The following is a 12,500-nucleotide window of genomic DNA, read 5'->3' as shown; positions in this document are numbered from 1 at the left end:
TCCAGGCTCTGATCAGGCCCTACACCCAAGCAAGGGCACTGTCATCCACCTCTGGCCTGCTATCCCTACCATTGAGGAAGTCAGTTCCCTCAGCCCAGTCAAAACTGTTCGCTGCTGGCCCCCCAATGGTGGAACAAACTCCCTACGACGCCAGGACAGCGGAGTCAATCACCACCTTCCGGAGACACCTGAAACCCCACCTCTTCAAGGAATACCTAGGATAGGATAAGTAATCCTTCTCACCACCACCCCCCTTAATGATTTAGATGCACTATTGTAAAGTGGCTGTTCCACTGGATGTCAGAAGGTGAATTCACCAATTTGTAAGTCGCTCTGGATAAGAGCGTCTGCTAAATGACTTAAATGTAAATGTAAGTTTCAAAACAATAAAGACATTACAAATGTCATATTATATATATATATACAGTGTTTTTGCAATATACAAATGGTAAAGGACACAAGACACAAAGGGGCAGTGCTGTCCTCTCTCAGGGCAGACAGATCTCCTTCCCACTCTCCTCTCTTCCCTCAACCTCTCTCCTTCCCTCACTCTCATCTCCTTCCCTCACTCTCTCTCTTCCCTCTCACTCTCGGTCTCCTTCCCTCACTCTCTCTCCTTCCCTCTCACTCTCTCTCTCTCTGTCTCTGTTTCTCTCTGTCTCTCACTCAGCCTGGGATGTGGGCATGAAATAGCAATGAGGGGAAACTAAACAGAGAGGAGTCTGATGTGATGGACTGAATAATTCAACACAGAGAGAGCGAGTGAGAGGGAAGGAGAGCGAGAGTGAGTGAGAGAGAGGGAAGGAGAGAGAGCGAGGGAAGGAGAGAGAGAGAGAGAGAGAGAGAGAGAGAGAGAGAGAGAGAGAGAGAGAGAGAGAGAGGGAAGGAGAGAGCGAGAGGAGAGAGGAGAGAGAGAGAGAGCGAGGAGAGCGAGAGAGAGAGAGAGAGAGGAAGAGAGAGAGAGAGAGAGAGAGAGAGAGAGAGAGAGAGAGAGAGAGAGAGGAGAGAGAGAGAGAGAGAGAGAGAAGGAGAGGAGAAGAGAGAGACAGAGAGAGAGAGAGAGAGAGAGAGAGAGAGAGAGACAGGAGGAGAAGGAGAGAGAGAGAGAGGAGAGAAGGGAAGGAGAGAGAGAGAGAGAGAGAGAGAGACAGAGAGACAGAGAGACAGAGAGACAGAGAGAGACAGAGAGAGAGACACAGAGAGAGAGAGAGAGAGAGAGAGAGAAGGAGAGAGAGAGAGAGAAGGAGAGAAGGAGAGAAGGAGAGAGAGAGAGAGAGATGTAACAATAGAGGAGCCATTTTGATACTAGCTTCACTGGACTTCTACACCTGGCTCGTATCATGTGACCAGTGGAGACACTTTAACGTAGCACCATCCTGCTCAGCTAACAGGTTGGACTGGGACAGACAGCCAACATGGATGGACTGGGACAGACAGTGTCTGAGTGAATGAGACAGCTGGTGTGTCCTCCTTACCTCTCACTAGGTCCACATCAATGAGGTCTGCTTTCACATGGCCTGTCTTCTTCGGCTTGTTCCTCAGGCCCTGGAGAGGAGCAGCACAGTGTTACTCAGACAGACAGACAGACAGACAGACAGACAGACAGACAGACAGACAGACATCCTCTAAGGGCCAGATTGTAAGTTGACCTATGCGTGGGTAACTCCGTAGCTCATACATGGGAGGTTCTGAGTTATCCACACACATCTTAAGTTAGGATGACCTTCGGTGCACTGACAGACAAAGTGAGGATCGGAAACCCTACAACCCATCGAGGGCACTAACTATGGAGGTAACCCCATGCATGTTAGGTCCTCACACAGTGGGTGCAGCATACCGTGCCAAACACACCTAACACAGGACAAACTACATGACGTTGAGGCCCTGCAGGATCAAAACACATGAACACACGGTGTCCTACATGAGACCAGTTCACTATCAGTCAGCACCAATGGAGTCAACAGCATGAAGCTATTGTGTCGCTCTGTTCAATTCCACGTGTGTGACAGACAGACAGACGTCTTATTGACAGTGATGGATATATTGTGATGGATATATTGTGATGGATATATTGTGATGGATATATTGTGATGGATATAGATATACAGTGATGGATATATTGTGATGGATATATTGTGATGGATATAGATATACAGTGATGGATATATTGTGATGGATATAGATATACAGTGATGGATATATTGTGATGGATATAGATATACAGTGATGGATATATTGTGATGGATATAGATATACAGTGATGGATATTTGTGATGGATATAGATATACAGTGATGAATATATTGTGATGGATATAGATATACAGTGATGATATATTGTGATGGATAAATTGTGATGGATATTGTGATGGATATATTGTGATGGATATAGATATACAGTGATGGATATATTGTGATGATATAGATATACAGTGATGGATATTTGTGATGGATATAGATATACAGTGATGGATATATTGTGATGGATATAGATATACAGTGATGGATATATTGTGATGGATATAGATATACAGTGATGGATATATTGTGATGGATAAATTGTGATGGATATATTGTGATGGATATACAGTGATGGATATATTGTGATGGATATAGATATACAGTGATGGATATATTGTGATGGATATAGATATACAGTGATGGATATATTGTGATGGATATAGATATACAGTGATGGATATATTGTGATGGATATAGATATACAGTGATGGATATATTGTGATGGATAAATTGTGATGGATATAGATATACAGTGATGGATATAGATATACAGTGATGGATATATTGTGATGGATATAGATATACAGTGATGGATATATTGTGATGGATATAGAAATACAGTGATGGATATATTGTGATGGATATAGATATACAGTGATGGATATATTGTGATGATATAGATATACAGTGATGGATATTTGTGATGGATATAGATATACAGTGATGGATATTTGTGATGGATATAGATATACAGTGATGGATATTTGTGATGGATATAGATATACAGTGATGGATATATTGTGATGGATATAGATATACAGTGATGGATATATTGTGATGGATATAGATATACAGTGATGGATATATTGTGATGGATAAATTGTGATAGATATACAGTGATGGATATATTGTGATGGATATAGATATACAGTGATGGATATATTGTGATGGATATAGATATACAGTGATGGATATATTGTGATGGATATAGATATACAGTGATGGATATATTGTGATGGATATAGATATACAGTGATGGATATATTGTGATGATATAGATATACAGTGATGGATATTTGTGATAGATATAGATATACAGTGATGGATAGATTGTGATGGATATAGATATACAGTGATGGATATATTGTGATGGATATATTGTGATGGATATAGATATACAGTGATGGATATATTCAGCTGGATTATACAAGATTTGCCCTGATGTACCCATAGACTGACTGTATGTAATTAACGGATGGCATACAGGTGGATTTAGGTACAGGTGACATGGACATCTTACCGGGAGATATACAGGGATGCCCACACAAACAAAAACATCGGTATGATGACATTTGCCCAGTCGGTTTTAAATCGCTCATTTGCACGTCAAGTCAATGATATCATGTCACCGTGTGGACTGTGGGTCAATGAACCTGGTCAGAGTGGGCGTGGATTCTAGTTGGTGAGCTGGACAGGCTACTGGGAAGGTCTCCCACTCAAGACAGAGGGAGGGGGAGGGGGGTAGGTTGATCTCAGGTCTCCCCACTGGAAGCCAGAGGGAGGGGGAGGGGGTAAGTTGACCTCAGGTCTCCCCACTGGAAGCCAGAGGTAGGGGGAGGGGGGTAGGTTGACCTCAGGTCTCCCCACTGGAAGCCAGAGGGAGGGGGAGGGGGCACAGGTTGACCTCAGGTCTCCCCACTGGAAGCCAGAGGGAGGGGGAGGGGGTAGGTTGACCTCAGGTCTCCTCACTGGAAGCCAGAGGGAGGGGGAGGGGGTAAGTTGACCTCAGGTCTCCCCACTGGAAGCCAGAGGGAGGGGGGAGGGGGTAGGTTGACCTCAGGTCTCCCCACTGGAAGCCAGAGGGAGGGGGGAGGGGGGTAGGTTGACCTCAGGTCTCCTCACTGGAAGCCAGAGGTAGGGGGAGGGGGGTAGGTTGACCTCAGGTCTCCTCACTGGAAGCCAGAGGTAGGGGGAGGGGGGTAGGTTGACCAGAGGGAGGGGGGACGGGGGAATCTATCAAACAGCGCACCTCTGACTTTGACTGATTTTACTAGTTGCATTAGTTCTGTACACACTATGAAATGCTACCAAATAAACCACAATTCATTCATAATACTGTGAATATATAGATTCACAGACATATTGTTGCATTTTTTTCTGTTATGTGTGAAATCTTTAATAATAAAACCAGTCTGCACACAAAGGTGAATTGGTTTAGTCTTGACTCTTGGTTGACAGTGTTGGGGGATGGGTAATGTAGTCTTGACTCTTGGTTGACAGTGTTGGGGGATGGGTAATGTAGTCTTGACTCTTGGTTGACAGTGCTGGGGGATGGGTAATGTAGTCTTGACTCTTGGTTGATAGTGTTGGGGGATGGGTAATGTCGTCTTGACTCTTGGTTGACAGTGCTGGGGGATGGGTAATGTAGTCTTGACTCTTGGTTGACAGTGCTGGGGGATGGGTAATGTAGTCTTGACTCTTGGTTGACAGTGCTGGGGGATGGGTAATGTAGTCTTGACTCTTGGTTGACAGTGCTGGGGGATGGGTAATGTCGTCTTGACTCTTGGTTGACAGTGCTGGGGGATGGGTAATGTAGTCTTGACTCTTGGTTGACAGTGCTGGGGGATGGGTAATGTAGTCTTGACTCTTGGTTGACAGTGCTGGGGGATGGGTAATGTAGTCTTGACTCTTGGTTGACAGTGCTGGGGGATGGGTAATGTAGTCTTGACTCTTGGTTGACAGTGCTGGGGGATGGGTAATGTAGTCTTGACTCTTGGTTGATAGTGTTGGGGGATGGGTAATGTCTTTGACTCTTGGTTGACAGTGCTGGGGGATGGGTAATGTAGTCTTGACTCTTGGTTGACAGTGCTGGGGGATGTGTAATGTAGTCTTGACTCTTGGTTGATAGTGTTGGGGGATGGGTAATGTCGTCTTGACTCTTGGTTGACAGTGCTGGGGGATGGGTAATGTAGTCTTGACTCTTGGTTGACAGTGCTGGGGGATGGGTAATGTAGTCTTGACTCTTGGTTGACAGTGCTGGGGGATGGGTAATGTAGTCTTGACTCTTGGTTGACAGTGCTGGGGGATGGGTAATGTAGTCTTGACTCTTGGCTGACAGTGTTGGGGGATGGGTAATGTAGTCTTGACTCTTGGCTGACAGTGCTGGGGGATGGGTAATGTAGTCTTGACTCTTGGTTGACAGTGCTGGGGGATGGGTAATGTAGTCTTGACTCTTGGTTGACAGTGCTGGGGGATGGGTAATGTAGTCTTGACTCTTGGTTGACAGTGCTGGGGGATGGGTAATGTAGTCTTGACTCTTGGTTGACAGTGCTGGGGGATGGGTAATGTAGTCTTGACTCTTGGTTGACAGTGTTGGGGGATGGGTAATGTAGTCTTGACTCTTGGCTGACAGTGTTGGGGGATGGGTAATGTAGTCTTGACTCTTGGTTGACAGTGCTGGGGGATGGGTAATGTAGTCTTGACTCTTGGTTGACAGTGCTGGGGGATGGGTAATGTAGTCTTGACTCTTGGTTGACAGTGCTGGGGGATGGGTAATGTAGTCTTGACTCTTGGTTGACAGTGCTGGGGGATGGGTAATGTAGTCTTGACTCTTGGTTGACAGTGCTGGGGGATGGGTAATGTAGTCTTGACTCTTGGTTGACAGTCTTGGGGGATGGGTAATGTAGTCTTGACTCTTGGTTGACAGTGCTGGGGGACGGGTAATGTATTGATGCTCGATGACAAATCAACACAAATTTGTTTCTATTCGTCTTGGTTACTTCTTTGTGATATTTATGAGTCGGGGAGCCATACAAGCTCGAACCACCACTGCATACTAGAGTATCTCCTCCCTTGACTCCAGGTTATGGGAGACTGGGTTGTGTTCAATGGGCACCAAACGAGATAAAAAACCCTGAAACAGGGAAGGATTACTTGAACTTTACCCGTTAGAAACCCACATTCATTTTCTGTATGCAAATGTCCTAATGAACATGACCAGGTAGCATTTTCATGTTCTGTTGCAAAACGTTTTGCTACGGTGTGCCCTACTAAACACATCCCTGTAGTATAATGCTCTCTATCTATCTTAACACTCTCAAATGCTAATATTTACCCAAAGGTCAAACGCTGACCTTCCCTATCTGTATACAGCCATACAGGAATTTATCTTAAAGACCTTATCTTAAAGAGCTGACACGCTCTCGGTGTGTGGGTATGTGTGTCCGTAAACGATTAGACGAGACGATCAATACCTTCCTCTTTATTACTGCTATAAACTGTTTCATAGACAGACAGGACTGGAACAGGGAAAGAAGGGAGGGGTGTATGTCTCCAGCTAGGAGTTAAACCTTCCTCAACTGAAAGGAGGGGTGTATGTCTCCAGCTAGGAGTTAAACCTTCCTCAACTGAAAGGAGGGGTGTGTCTCCAGCTAGGAGTTAAACCTTCCTCAACTGAAAGGAGGGGTGTATGTCTCCAGCTAGGAGTTAAACCTTCCTCAACTGAAAGGAGGGGTGTCTGTCTCCAGCTAGGAGTTAAACCTTCCTCAACTGAAAGGAGGGGTGTATGTCTCCAGCTAGGAGTTAAACCTTCCTCAACTGAAAGGAGGGGTGTCTGTCTCCAGCTAGGAGTTAAACCTTCCTCAACTGAAAGGAGGGGTGTGTCTCCAGCTAGGAGTTAAACCTTCCTCAACTGAAAGGAGGGGTGTCTGTCTCCAGCTAGGAGTTAAACCTTCCTCAACTGAAAGGAGGGGTGTGTCTCCAGCTAGGAGTTAAACCTTCCTCAACTGAAAGGAGGGGTGTCTGTCTCCAGCTAGGAGTTAAACCTTCCTCAACTGAAAGGAGGGGTGTCTGTCTCCAGCTAGGAGTTAAACCTTCCTCAACTGAAGGGAGGGGTGTCTGTCTCCAGCTAGGAGTTAAACCTTCCTCAACTGAAAGGAGGGGTGTGTCTCCAGCTAGGAGTTAAACCCTCCTCAACTGAAAGGAGGGGTGTCTGTCTCCAGCTAGGAGTTAAACCTTCCTCAACTGAAAGGAGGGGTGTGTCTCCAGCTAGGAGTTAAACCCTCCTCAACTGAAAGGAGGGGTGTCTGTCTCCAGCTAGGAGTTAAACCTTCCTCAACTGAAAGGAGGGGTGTCTGTCTCCAGCTAGGAGTTAAACCTTCCTCAACTGAAAGGAGGGGTGTCTGTCTCCAGCTAGGAGTTAAACCCTCCTCAACTGAAAGGAGGGGTGTCTGTCTCCAGCTAGGAGTTAAACCCTCCTCAACTGAAAGGAGAGGTGTCTGTCTCCAGCTAGGAGTTAAACCCTCCTCAACTGAAAGGAGGGGTGTGTCTCCAGCTAGGAGTTAAACCTTCCTCAACTGAAAGGAGGGGTGTCTGTCTCCAGCTAGGAGTTAAACCTTCCTCAACTGAAAGGAGGGGTGTATGTCTCCAGCTAGGAGTTAAACCCTCCTCAACTGAAAGGAGGGGTGTCTGTCTCCAGCTAGGAGTTAAACCCTCCTCAACTGAAAGGAGGGGTGTCTGTCTCCAGCTAGGAGTTAAACCATCCTCAACTGAAAGGAGTGGTGTCTGTCTCCAGCTAGGAGTTAAACCCTCCTCAACTGAAAGGAGGGTGTCTGTCTCCAGCTAGGAGTTAAACCCTCCTCAACTGAAAGGAGGGGTGTCTGTCTCCAGCTAGGAGTTAAACCTTCCTCAACTGAAAGGAGGGGTGTCTGTCTCCAGCTAGGAGTTAAACCTTCCTCAACTGAAAGGAGGGGTGTGTCTCCAGCTAGGAGTTAAACCCTCCTCAACTGAAAGGAGGGGTGTGTCTCCAGCAAGGAGTTAAACCTTCCTCAACTGAAAGGAGGGTGTGTCCAGCTAGGAGTTAAACCTTCCTCAACTGAAAGGAGGGGTGTCTGTCTCCAGCTAGGAGTTAAACCTTCCTCAACTGAAAGGAGGGGTGTATGTCTCCAGCTAGGAGTTAAACCCTCCTCAACTGAAAGGAGGGGTGTCTGTCTCCAGCTAGGAGTTAAACCTTCCTCAACTGAAAGGAGGGGTGTATGTCTCCAGCTAGGAGTTAAACCTTCCTCAACTGAAAGGAGGGGTGTATGTCTCCAGCTAGGAGTTAAACCTTCCTCAACTGAAAGGAGGGGTGTCTGTCTCCAGCTAGGAGTTAAACCTTCCTCGACTGAAAGGAGGGGTGTGTCTCCAGCTAGGAGTTAAACCTTCCTCAACTGAAAGGAGGGGTGTGTCTCCAGCTAGGAGTTAAACCTTCCTCAACTGAAAGGAGGGGTGTATGTCTCCAGCTAGGAGTTAAACCTTCCTCAACTGAAAGGAGGGGTGTCTGTCTCCAGCTAGGAGTTAAACCTTCCTCAACTGAAAGGAGGGGTGTGTCTCCAGCTAGGAGTTAAACCCTCCTCAAGTGAAAGGAGGGGTGTGTCTCCAGCTAGGAGTTAAACCCTCCTCAAGTGAAAGGAGGGGTGTGTCTCCAGCTAGGAGTTAAACCCTCCTCAACTGAAAGGAGGGGTGTCTGTCTCCAGCTAGGAGTTAAACCTTCCTCAACTGCTTTTCAAATACAGTACGCTGACTAGTTCTATCTATATTGCTCTGTTTATTAATGTAAATCTCTTTTCTATTCGTCTTTAGAGGATATGGTTTGCTTGTGAGATAAGATAAGAGAAACCTGTCGTAATTCATCATCACTACCACCAGGGGGCATGAACAAGCCTTCACTGTCATGGTTTATCTCAGTAACTAAAATCTATATTTAGACTAGATTCTAGATAATGTTGTCATAGCTACTTTCTTATGGTATGTGTGAGCCCTTGTTAGTTTCTCATGAACACAAAGATGCAGACACAGTAACTGGCCCACGTCTGCCCTGTTGGGCTCTAAAGAAGGGCCAGTTGTTGGTAAACGACTGGTGGAAACACAGATGGACAGTTTACATGACACTGTTAGAAAATCTGACGGACGGGAAGCACTGTGTGTTTGAGACTTTGTCCCGGCGTGGTCTGGTTTAGGGGAGGTGTGGTCTGGTTTAGGGGAGGTGTGGTCTGGTTTAGGGGAGGTGTGGTCTGGTTTAGGGGAGGCGTGGTCTGGTTTAGGGGAGGTGTGGTCTGGTTTAGGGGAGGTGTGGTCTGGTTTAGGGGAGGTGTGGTCTGGTTTAGGGGAGGCGTGGTCTGGTTTAGGGGAGGCGTGGTCTGGTTTAGGAGAGGTGTGGTCTGGTTTAAGGGAGGTGTGGTCTGGTTTAGAGGAGGTGTGGTCTGGTTTAGTGGAGGTGTTTGGCTGGAGTAGGGGAGGCGTGGTCTGGTTTAGGGGAGGTGTTTGGCTGGAGTAGGCCGTCATTGTAAAATAAGAATTAGCTCTTAACGGACTCGCCTAGTTAAATAAAGGTTAAACAATTTTTTTTAAACATTCTGGCTGTGAGCTCAACCCTCTATATGAGCGGACGGGGTTGAATGGGGTGACAAAGGAGTGAGGGATGAAAGAGGGGCCTTGAGGGGAAAGGTCATGGACTGTAGCAGCCAGGTGAAACAGCTCCCATTTCAGTACTCTGGACTATGATGGATCTCCTCTCTGTGCAGGTCACAGACCATTACAGACAGGAAACAATGACATCATGTTATTCTATGTTCTATGTGACTATGATGTTTTTAGGATTTGACTTCCATCTGCAGCTCTTTGGGTGAGTGAAATAACACCAGTGTTTCCCCAATACTAATTTAGCAGTAGCGGGCCGTCGCTTCTAAATCGTTGCCGCCAACCGGAAAGATATGGTTAGAAAAATAATAACATGTTTGTTTAAAGTATGTAGAAAAGATAAACGGGCTATATATGTTTTAATAAAGTTCATATTTGAGAATTAACAATCACCATAATAAAAACTAGACAGTCATGGAGAATCTAAAATAAAATAATGTCATTGCATGGGACCCCCATTGATTTAGTTACTGTGTTTGAGTCACTCAGGTAGCATACAATGTGTACAATTGCAATAAATTAGCTTTAAAACTGAAGTTGTTCTCTCAGCCCCATGCCAAAATGTGTAGAATTGCAGGAAATTAGCTTTAAAACAGTACATCTTGTCTCCGAGGCCAAGAGGACGGCCTCTACAATTTTCAGTCAGAAGCTGCGCCATTGGCCACACCCACTGGCCCACTCCAATGCTAATTTGCCACAACTGCAAACCAGTCAGCCAGTCAGCTAGTCAACCAGTCAGTCAGTCAGCTAGTCAACCAGTCAGTCAGCCAGCTGGTCAGTCAGCCAGCTAGTCAACCAGTCAGTCAGCTAGTCAACCAGTCAGCTAGTCAACCAGTCAGTCAGCCAGCTAGTCAACCAGTCAGCTAGTCAACCAGTCAGCTAGTCAACCAGTCAGTCAGCTAGTCAACCAGTCAGCTAGTCAACCAGTCAGTCAGTCAGTCAGCTAGTCAACCAGTCAGTCAGTCAGTCAGCCAGCTAGTCAGTCAGCCAGCTAGTCAACCAGTCAGTCAGCCAGCTGGTCAGTCAGCCAGTCAACCAGGGGTTAAGAAGCAGGCCAGGAACAAACACAGAAACAAACCAACTCAACAAATCACAATCTAGTGTCTGACTTCAATCTGACGTCCTGTGCAGCAGTACTCACCAGTCTAATAAACTGCACATGTAGGAGGGGCGGACAAAGACAGACAAACGGCACCAGCAAGAGGGGAGAAAGTCAACTGAAAACATGACGGCACTGATGGCACAGTCAGAAACTGACAGAGAGACAGAGAGAGAGAGACAGACAGAGAGAGACAGACAGACAGACAGAGACAGAGACAGAGAGAGACAGAGACAGAGATATAGAGAGAGATACAGAGAGCGAGAGACAGAGACAGAGAGAGAGAGACAGACAGAGAGAGACAGACAGACAGACAGAGACAGAGAGAGACAGAGATATAGAGAGAGATACAGAGAGCGAGAGACAGAGACAGAGACAGAGACAGAGAGAGAGACAGAGAGAGAGACAGAGACAGAGAGAGAGACAGAGAGAGAGACAGAGAGAGACAGACAGAGACAGAGAGAGAGACAGAGAGAGAGACAGACAGAGACAGAGAGAGACAGAGAGACAGAAAGACAGAGAGACAGAGAGACAGAGAGACAGAAAGGCAGAGAGACAGACAGAGAGACAGACAGAGACAGACAGAGACAGACAGAGACAGACAGAGAGACAGACAGACAGAGAGACAGACAGACAGAGAGACAGACAGACAGACAGAGAGACAGACAGACAGACAGACAGACAGACAGACAGACAGACAGACAGACAGACAGACAGACAGACAGACAGACAGACAGACAGACAGACAGACAGACAGACACAGACAGACACAGACAGACAGACACAGACAGACAGACACAGACAGACAGACAGACAGACAGAGAGAAATACAGACAGAGCGAGATACAGAGAGAGAGCGAGATACAGAGAGAGAGCGAGATACAGAGAGAGAGCGAGATACAGAGAGAGAGAGACAGAGATACAGAGAGAGAGAGCGAGATACAGAGAGAGAGACAGACAGACAGAAGACACTCATACAATGATCCAGAAAAGGGTAGAGAAAGATAAAAGGAGTAAATAAATATGTACAAGATGACAAAAAGTGTTCTGATTGGACCGAAATGAAAACGGTTACCTTGATTTCTCTTTGTTCAACAGACTTCTCCCATATCTGTTGGTCATAAGCGCCAATCTGCCAGAGACAAATAACAAAACATTCATTAGTACATTTCCCTGACAATATATTCAACAATATTCAACAATACATTTACACATTAGGATAAATATATATTAATCCCAGGACTCCCTGGAAAACAGTTGCAAATTGTTACTGAGTGAACTATTGAAGCATTGATTCAACCCAGGAGCTTCTGAGACCAGTTTAGGTTGTGGTTCAGCTGCAGTCCATCCAACTTCCTCTGTCATCATATCAGTCATGTCACAACCACTGAGCCAACCATCCTACAACCATGTTGCTGTCAGTTGACCCAACCAACATCCATGTTGCTGTCAGTTGACCCAACCAACATCCATGTTGCTGTCAGTTGACCGAACCATGAACCACAACACTGTCAGGTGACCCAACCATGAACCACGACACTGTCAGGTGACCCAACCATGAGCCACGACACTGTCAGGTGACCCAACCATGAGCCACGACACTGTCAGGTGACCCAACCATGAGCCACGACACTGTCAGGTGACCCAACCATGAGCCACAACACTGTCAGGTGACCCAACCATGAACCACAACACTGTCAGGTGACC

The 12,500-nt window shown here is 46.2% G+C and overlaps 1 pseudogene; it reads right to left on the bottom strand.

Moving 5' to 3' along the window:
* The window catches only part of LOC135539292 (protein PHTF2-like), a 131,259-nt pseudogene that overhangs the window by 26,490 nt on the left and 92,269 nt on the right, over positions 1–12,500 (bottom strand).

Source organism: Oncorhynchus masou, unplaced genomic scaffold (genome assembly GCF_036934945.1).
Source record: "Oncorhynchus masou masou isolate Uvic2021 unplaced genomic scaffold, UVic_Omas_1.1 unplaced_scaffold_850, whole genome shotgun sequence".
NCBI lineage: Eukaryota > Metazoa > Chordata > Actinopteri > Salmoniformes > Salmonidae > Oncorhynchus > Oncorhynchus masou.
This window is presented reverse-complemented; position numbering and strand designations above follow the sequence as displayed.